This window comes from Canis lupus, chromosome 21 (assembly GCF_011100685.1).
Source record: "Canis lupus familiaris isolate Mischka breed German Shepherd chromosome 21, alternate assembly UU_Cfam_GSD_1.0, whole genome shotgun sequence".
Classification (NCBI taxonomy): domain Eukaryota; kingdom Metazoa; phylum Chordata; class Mammalia; order Carnivora; family Canidae; genus Canis; species Canis lupus.
The window spans coordinates 25,537,710-25,545,167 of record NC_049242.1 but is presented as its reverse complement, the minus strand read 5'-3'; the positions used below and the strand labels follow the sequence as shown (position 1 = coordinate 25,545,167).

The 7,458-nt window shown below is 40.5% G+C and overlaps 1 long non-coding RNA gene across 1 annotated transcript; it reads left to right on the top strand.

Moving 5' to 3' along the window:
* The first annotated feature begins 966 nt into the window (after positions 1–966).
* Positions 967–5,202, top strand: LOC119877354. Its single transcript, XR_005375687.1, has 2 exons — positions 967–1,226; positions 4,911–5,202. It is a non-coding gene; the product is annotated as an uncharacterized LOC119877354 (long non-coding RNA).
* The last annotated feature ends 2,256 nt before the right edge of the window (positions 5,203–7,458 follow it).

Genomic DNA, 7,458 nt, shown 5'->3' with positions numbered 1-7,458 from the left:
CCGGGATCAAGTCCTGCATCGGGGTCCCGGCATGGAGCCTGCTTCTCCCTCTGCTTGTGTCTCTGCCTCCCTCTCTCTCTCTCTCTGTCTCTGTCTCTAATGAATGAATACATAAATAAATAAAGAGTCATTGTCCGTTTCACTTTTATATTGAGTTTTCTGTCCCTTAGTTGACTTGTGGAATTTTTATTTATTTTCATTTATTTTATTTTTTAAAAAAGATTTTATTTATTTATTTGACAAAGAGCGCACAAGCAGGGGGAGCGGCAGACAGAGGGGGAGAGGGAGAAGCAGGCTCCCCACTGAGCAGACAGCGGAAAATCAGGGCTGATCCCAGGACCCCAGGATCATGACCTAAGCTGAAGGCAGACACTTAACTGACGGAGCCACCCAGGCACTCCTGGAATTTTTTTTATATCTTCTAGATTTTACTAATTTGATATACATGTTGCAAGTATTTTCTCCTCATCTATTACTTATCTTTTTGCTTTGTGTCCTTTATTTTTATTTTAGTTTATTTTTAGAGTTTGTTTATTGTGATAAAATATATATACAAAAATATTATTTTAGCCATTTTTTATTTTTTTACCATTTTTATTTTTAAAATTTTATATATACATTTTTTAAAAGATTTTATTTATTTGAGAGAAAGCAGAGGGGAGGGGCAGAGGGATAGAATCTCAAGCAAACTCTGTGCTGAGTGCAGAGCCTGACATGGGGCTCCATGTGGGGCTTGAACTCACGACCCTGAGATCATAGCCTGGGCTGAAATCAAGAGCCAGATGCTCTACTGACTGAGCCACCAGGTGGCTATTTTATTTTATTTTATTTTATTTTAATTTTTTAAAGATTCATCCATTTATTCATTCAGAGAGAACGAGGAGAGAGGCAGAGACACAGGCAGAGAGAAGCAGGCTCCATGCAGGGAGCCCGACGTGGGACTCGATCCCGAGTCGCCAGGATCACACCCCCGGCTGCAGGTTACGTTAAACCGTGGGGCCACCGGGGCTGCCCCGCCCCTACTTTAACCGTTGTGTACAGTTCAGTGGTATAACGACATTCATAGTGTTATGCAACCATCACTACTATTTACAAAACTGTTTCATCATCTCAAACAGAAATTCTGCAAACATTAAGCAGTAATTCCCCATCCTTCCATCTCCGCAGCCCCTGGTAACCAACCTTTAATCTTTCTGTCTCCATGAATTTGCCTTTTTCTATTTCATGTAAGTAGAATCATATATTTGTCCTTGTTTGTATAGCTTATTTCACATAGTCTACATTTCCAAGGTTCGTGTTGCAGTATATATCAGAACTTCATTCCTTTTTATGGCTGAATAATATTTCCTAGTATGTAAATACCACATTTTGTTTATCCATTCAACTTGAGTTGTTTCTACCTTTTGACTATTGTGAATAATGTACCTATGTATACATAGGTATGTAAGCAAGTCCTTGGTTCCAGTTCTTGTGGATATATACCTAGGAGTGGAATTGCTGGGTCAGATGGTAGTTTTTTTTTTTTTTTTTGTAATTAATTAATTTATTTGAGAGAGAGAGAGCACAAGGGAAGAGCAGAGGGAGAGTCTTAAGCAAAACCTGGAGCCTGATGCAGGGCTCAATCCCATGACCCTGATATCACAACCTGAGCTGAAACCAAGAGTTGGGATGCTCAATGGACTGTGCCACCCAGGCACCCCTTATGTTTAATATTTTGAGAAACTGTAAAACTGTTTTCCACAGCAGCTGCACCAAAGCAGGAAGGTTCCAGTTTCTCCACATTCTTGCCAATGTTTGTTATTTTCCATTTATTTTTTAGAATTTTATTATAGCCATCCTAGTAGGTATATAGTGCCATCTCATTATGATTTTGATTGGCATTTCCCTAATGAGTAATTAGGCATCTTTTCATATGCTTATTGGCCTTTGTTTATCTTCTTTGGAGAAATGTCTATTCAAATCCTTTGCTCATTTTTGTAATGGGTTGTTTTTGTTATTGTTTATATATTCTGGATACTAAACCCTTATCAGACAAATATTTACAAATATTTTCTCCTATTCTGTAAGTTGTCTTCTCATTTTCTTTTTTTTTTAAAAGGTTTTATTTATTTATTCATGAGAGACACACACATTGAGAGAGAGAGAGGCAGAGACACAGGCAGAGGGAGAAGCAGACTCCATGCAGGGAGCCTCACGACGTGGGACCTGGCCCAGGGTCTCCAGGATCACACCCCGGGCTGCAGGCGGCGCTAAACCGCTGCGCCACTGGGGCTGCCCTGTCTTCTCATTTCTGGGCCGGGAGGGGGGGGGGGGAGGGAGGGGGGTGGGGGAGGAGGGAGGGGGGGTGGGGGAGGGCGGTCGGAGGGCGGGAGTAGGGAGGTGCGTGGCGAAAGAAGAAGAATGAAGGCGGGAAGGCGTGCTGAACGTACTTCCATTCGTTCTTCCTTCCGTCCTCCTTCGCTTCCTTCTTTTACTGTTTTCTTTCTGCCTGTCATTCCTTCTCTTCTCTTCTTCCTTTCTTCTTCCTTTCTTTCTTTCTTCTTTCTTTTCTTTTCTTTTCTTTTCTTTTCTTTTTTCTTTCTTCTTTCTTCATGAGAGACACACAGAGAGAGGCGGAGACACAGACAGGGGGAGAAGCAGACTCCATGCAGGGAGCCCGGTGCGAGGAGGTGCCAAACCGCTGCGCCACCCAGGGATCCCCCTGTAGTATGTTTTGAAGTGTGAAGCCTTCCAACTTTGTGCTTTCTCAAGATAGCTTTGACTATTCAGGACATCTTGCAATTCTGTATGAATTTGAGGATTGGCAAGAAAGTCTCTTGGAATTTTGATAGAGCATGGTATCTTTTATTCAGAAATTTTACATTTCGATATGGTTAAATTATCTACCTTTTCTGTTATAATTTTTATGTTTTGCATGTTGTTTAAGAAAGTCTTCCCTATCCCAAGGTTATAGATAAATTACCCTAATTGTTTCTAATATATTTATCATTTTTATGTGTATAAGTTGTAATATAATCCATTTAGAATTTACTTTTTTGGGATATGAAGTAAGGAGTCTAACTATATATTTTTCTCTAACTGGGTAAGTAATTGTCCTTACATAAATTATTGAATAGATCCCTCTTTCTACTTATTTGAAACTCTACCTTCATCATATATTAAACTCCTACATGGGAGAATCTATTTCTGGTCTCTAATCTGTTATTAATCTTGCCTATTTCTGAACCAACAGCACACCATTTTCATTGTGATAGTCTTTTCCTATTCTTAAAATATTTTTTTCTCAGGTGTTCTTTTTTGATGTGTCAGAGACAACTTGTCAAGTTCTATAAAAAAGATATGCTATTGGGATTTCATTTGGAAAGTAATGAATTCATTGTTTGTGTAAATTATAATTTTATTTTTAGTCCTCCCAACCCCAAACATTTTATGTAATTTCTTTCATTCAGCTACTCTTTTATGTTCTTCAGTTAATTTAATTGATCATATTAAGCTATATTAAGTATATCATTGATACAAGCATTCAAATTAAATTTTGTTGTTTATATGCAGCTTGTAATTTTTTTAAAGACTTATTTTTATTTGAGAGAGAGAGAACACACACACGTGCATATGCATGAGTTGGGAGAGGGGGAGAAGAAGGGAGAGGGAAAGCAGCCTCCTCTTTGAGTGTGGAGACCAACATGGGGCTCAATCCCACGATCCTGAGATCAGAACCCTGAGATCATGACCAAACCAAAACCATGAGTTGGACACTTAACTGACTGAGCTGCCCAGGCACCCCTGCAGCTTGTCAATTTTTTCTTGGTTATATTCCTACGTATATTAGTTTTTGCTGCTGTTGTGTGAATGACTTCATTTTTACTTACATTTTCTAATTGGACATTAGTGGGCTATATAATTACTGAATAGATATCTTCTAAATATTATTTATAGAAACTCTCCTACAGGTCCATTAACACAGTTAAAAAGAGATCTGTGCACAAGGCTGTATAGTTTAACATAGTAAGGGCAAATAATGGGAAGTAGCCTAAATGTTTATCAATATGGGACTAATTAAATTGTAGTGCATTCACATAATGAGATGCTTTGCAGTCTTAAAAGGAATGAACTAGATCTACATAGTCTGAATGGAAAGTTCTCTAGGGGTGCCTGGGTGGCTCAGTCATTAAGGGTCTGACTCTTGATTTCCGCTCAGGTTATGATCTCAGGATTGTGAGACTGAGCCCTGGGTTGGGCTCTGTGCTGGGTGTGGAGACTGCTTAAGATTCTCTCTATCCTGGGACGCCTGGGTGGTTCAGCGGTTGTGCACCTACCTTCCTTTGGCTCAGGGTGTGATCCTGGAGTCTTGGGATGGAGTCCCACATCGGGCTCCCTGCATGGAGCCTGCTTCTCCCTCTGCCTGTGTCTCTGCCTCTGTGTGTGTGTGTGTGTCTCTCACGAATAAATAAATAAAATCTTTAAAAAAAAAAAAAGATTCTCTCTATCCCTTTCCCTGTGCCCCTCCCCCAACTCTCTCTCTCTCTCAAAAAAACAAAGTTCTCTAAGACATATTGAAAATATGTTGTTATATAAAGAAGCAATGTGTTTTATATTTTTGTGTTTTTATATGTTTGTATATGCTTAATTTTTCTTTAAGATTTTATTTATTTACTCATGAGAGAGACAGAGAGGCAGAGACACAGAGGGAGAAGCAGGCTCCTCACAGGAAGCCTGATGCGGGACTCGATCCTGGGACCAGGCTCATGCCCTGAGCCAAAGGCAGACGCTCAACTGCTGAGTCAGCCAGGCATCCCTGCATATTTCTGAAAGGATACACACTAGTTAATGGTGATACTTCCAGAGAAAGAGACTGGGAAATTGGTGTGTGTCAACAACAGTGATGTATTCACACTATTTTTCTCTTCCAGGGGACATGGGGAGACTACATTTCCCAACCTTTCTAGTAGATGTGATCTTATCAATGAAAATGTAGGCAAAAGAATGTGGCACTTAGAGTCCAAGGTAATTAAGTGTCAATGTGAAAGCTTTCCACTCCTCCCCACCCTCACCCCCCGGGATCAAAGAGCTTTGAGATGATGGAGATGCTGGGTAGAAGCAGCTTGGATCTGAGTCACTGCTGAATGAAAATAACATACCAATATGGCCTGCCCCACACTGGGATGTGAGTGAGAAATAAACCTTTGTGTGTTAAGCCACTAAGATTTGAAGGCTTATTTGGTACCACATGTAATGTGGCCAGAGATTTTTTTGACACTTTTCATTGAAAGCTAGGATCTGTGTCCCCTGTCCTTGAATCTGGGCTGGACTGTGATTGCTTTGGACAACAGAATGCAGACCAAGTGATGCTGTGCTAGTTTCTGAGCTCAAGCCATATAAGACTAGCAGCTTACTGCCTATTGAAATGCTTGTTTGGGGATGCTTCCTTTCAGAATCTAACCAAGTTCTGAGAAACCAAATGAAATGGCTATCTGTAGGCACTCTGGTTTTCAGTTCTAATCAGTCTTCCAGCCAATAGCCAGCATCTCCTGCTAGCCAAACAAGTGAGTCATAATTAGCAATTAATCCCATCAAATCTTCAGATGATTCCATTCCGAGTCGGGACTGCAACCACATGAGCCTTGAAGTGAGAATCACCCAGCTGAACTCAGCCAACACAGAGAATCATGAGAGCAGAATTATGAGTGCTATTAAAAAATAGTTGTATCATAGAGAAACAAAAGACCACAGAACAGCCTGTCTCATCTTAACCAATATAATGGTGTGAGGCAAAAAGTCTCACTCTTGTAGTATTTAAATTTTTGGCTATGTGCATGTGATTTCTGTTTCAATTAGATACAGCTACAAATCTAATTTAAAAATATTTTTAAAAAATAAAAGAAATAAAAAAATAAAAATATTTTTGAGGGCAGCCCGGGTGGCTCAGTGGTTTAGTGCCACCTTCAGCCCAGGGTGTAATCCTGGAGACCAAGGATCGAGTCCCACGTCGGGCTCCTTGCATGGAGCCTGTTTCTCCCTCTGCCTGTGTCTCTGCCTTTCTCTCTCTCTGTCACTCATGAATAAATAAATAAAATCTTAAAAAAATTTTTTTGGATATAGATACAATTTTTAATTAACTTAAAAAGTAGGCTCCAGGGATGCCTGGGTGGCTCAGTGGTTGAGTGTCTTCCTTTGGCTCAGGTCATGATCCCGGGGTCTGGGATCCAGTCCCACATTGGGCTCCCCATACAGAGCCTGCTCCTCCCTCTGCCTGTGTCTTGCCTCTCTCTCTCTCTCTGTCTCTCATGAATAAATAAATAAAATCTTAAAAAAAAAAATAAAGTAGGCTCCATGCCCAGCGTGGAGCCCAATCTGGGGCTTGAACTCACAACCCTGAGATCAAGATCTGAGCTGAGATCAAGAGTCCGACACTTAACTGACTGAGCTACCCAGGCACCCAATATAGCTACAAGTTTGAATTCACAACTTCTAACCATTGGGCCATTAAAACTGGTTTTGAATAGTTTTGATACCACAGCAACAGTAATAAATATTTACTGATCACCTCCTAAGTTGGAGCCAGGTCTTATTCTAGGGCTGAAGATAGAGCAGGGATCAAAGCTGACTTGGTCCTGGCTCTCCTGAATCTACCAGTCAGGTTGGAAAGATCAAAAATAACTGAACAAGCACAGAAAAATGATCCTCTCTGAGAGTGATAAGTGTTCTGAAAGGAAGAACAATTAGATGATGTAGACATTGATTAGAATAGAGGCTATTTCAGATTGTATGAACAGGAAAGATCTTCTGAAAAAAATAGGGGTTGTGCCAGCCCTTAAAAGATCTGAAGGAAGAGCACTAGGAATAGAGAATATCTATGGCAAAGATGCCAACAGAGGAATGAGTAGGCAGTTATTTCAGTGTTGTGGGGGTGCCTGGGTTCTTTGGTTAAGCATCTGCCTTTAGCTCAGGTCATGATCTCAGGGTCCTGGAATGGAGTCTCACATCTGGCTCCCTGCTCAGTAGGGGGTCTGCTTCTCCCTCTCCCTCTGCCCCTTACCCCTGCTTGTGCGCTCTCTCTCCCCCTCTCTCAAATAAATAAGTAATCTTAAAAAAAAAAAGATAAATGAAACAGCATGTTAAATGTGAAATTTAGGAATGTGTTGTCACATACTATGAATGTTATCTAAGATTTTAAGTGAACTTTATAACATAATCTCTCATATTCCAAAGATAGAAGATGAATATTTTAAAAAAGATTTTATTTGTTTATTCATGAGAGACACACAGAGAGGCAGAGACATAGGAAGAGGGAGAAGAAGCAGGCTCCATGCAGAGAGCCCGATGTGGGACTTGATCCAGGGACCTCGGGATCACTCCCTGAGCCAAAGGCAGATGCTCAACCTCTGAGCCACCCAGGCGTCCCGAAGATGAATATTTTTTTTTTAAAGATTTTACCCATTTATTTGACAGAGAGCTCAA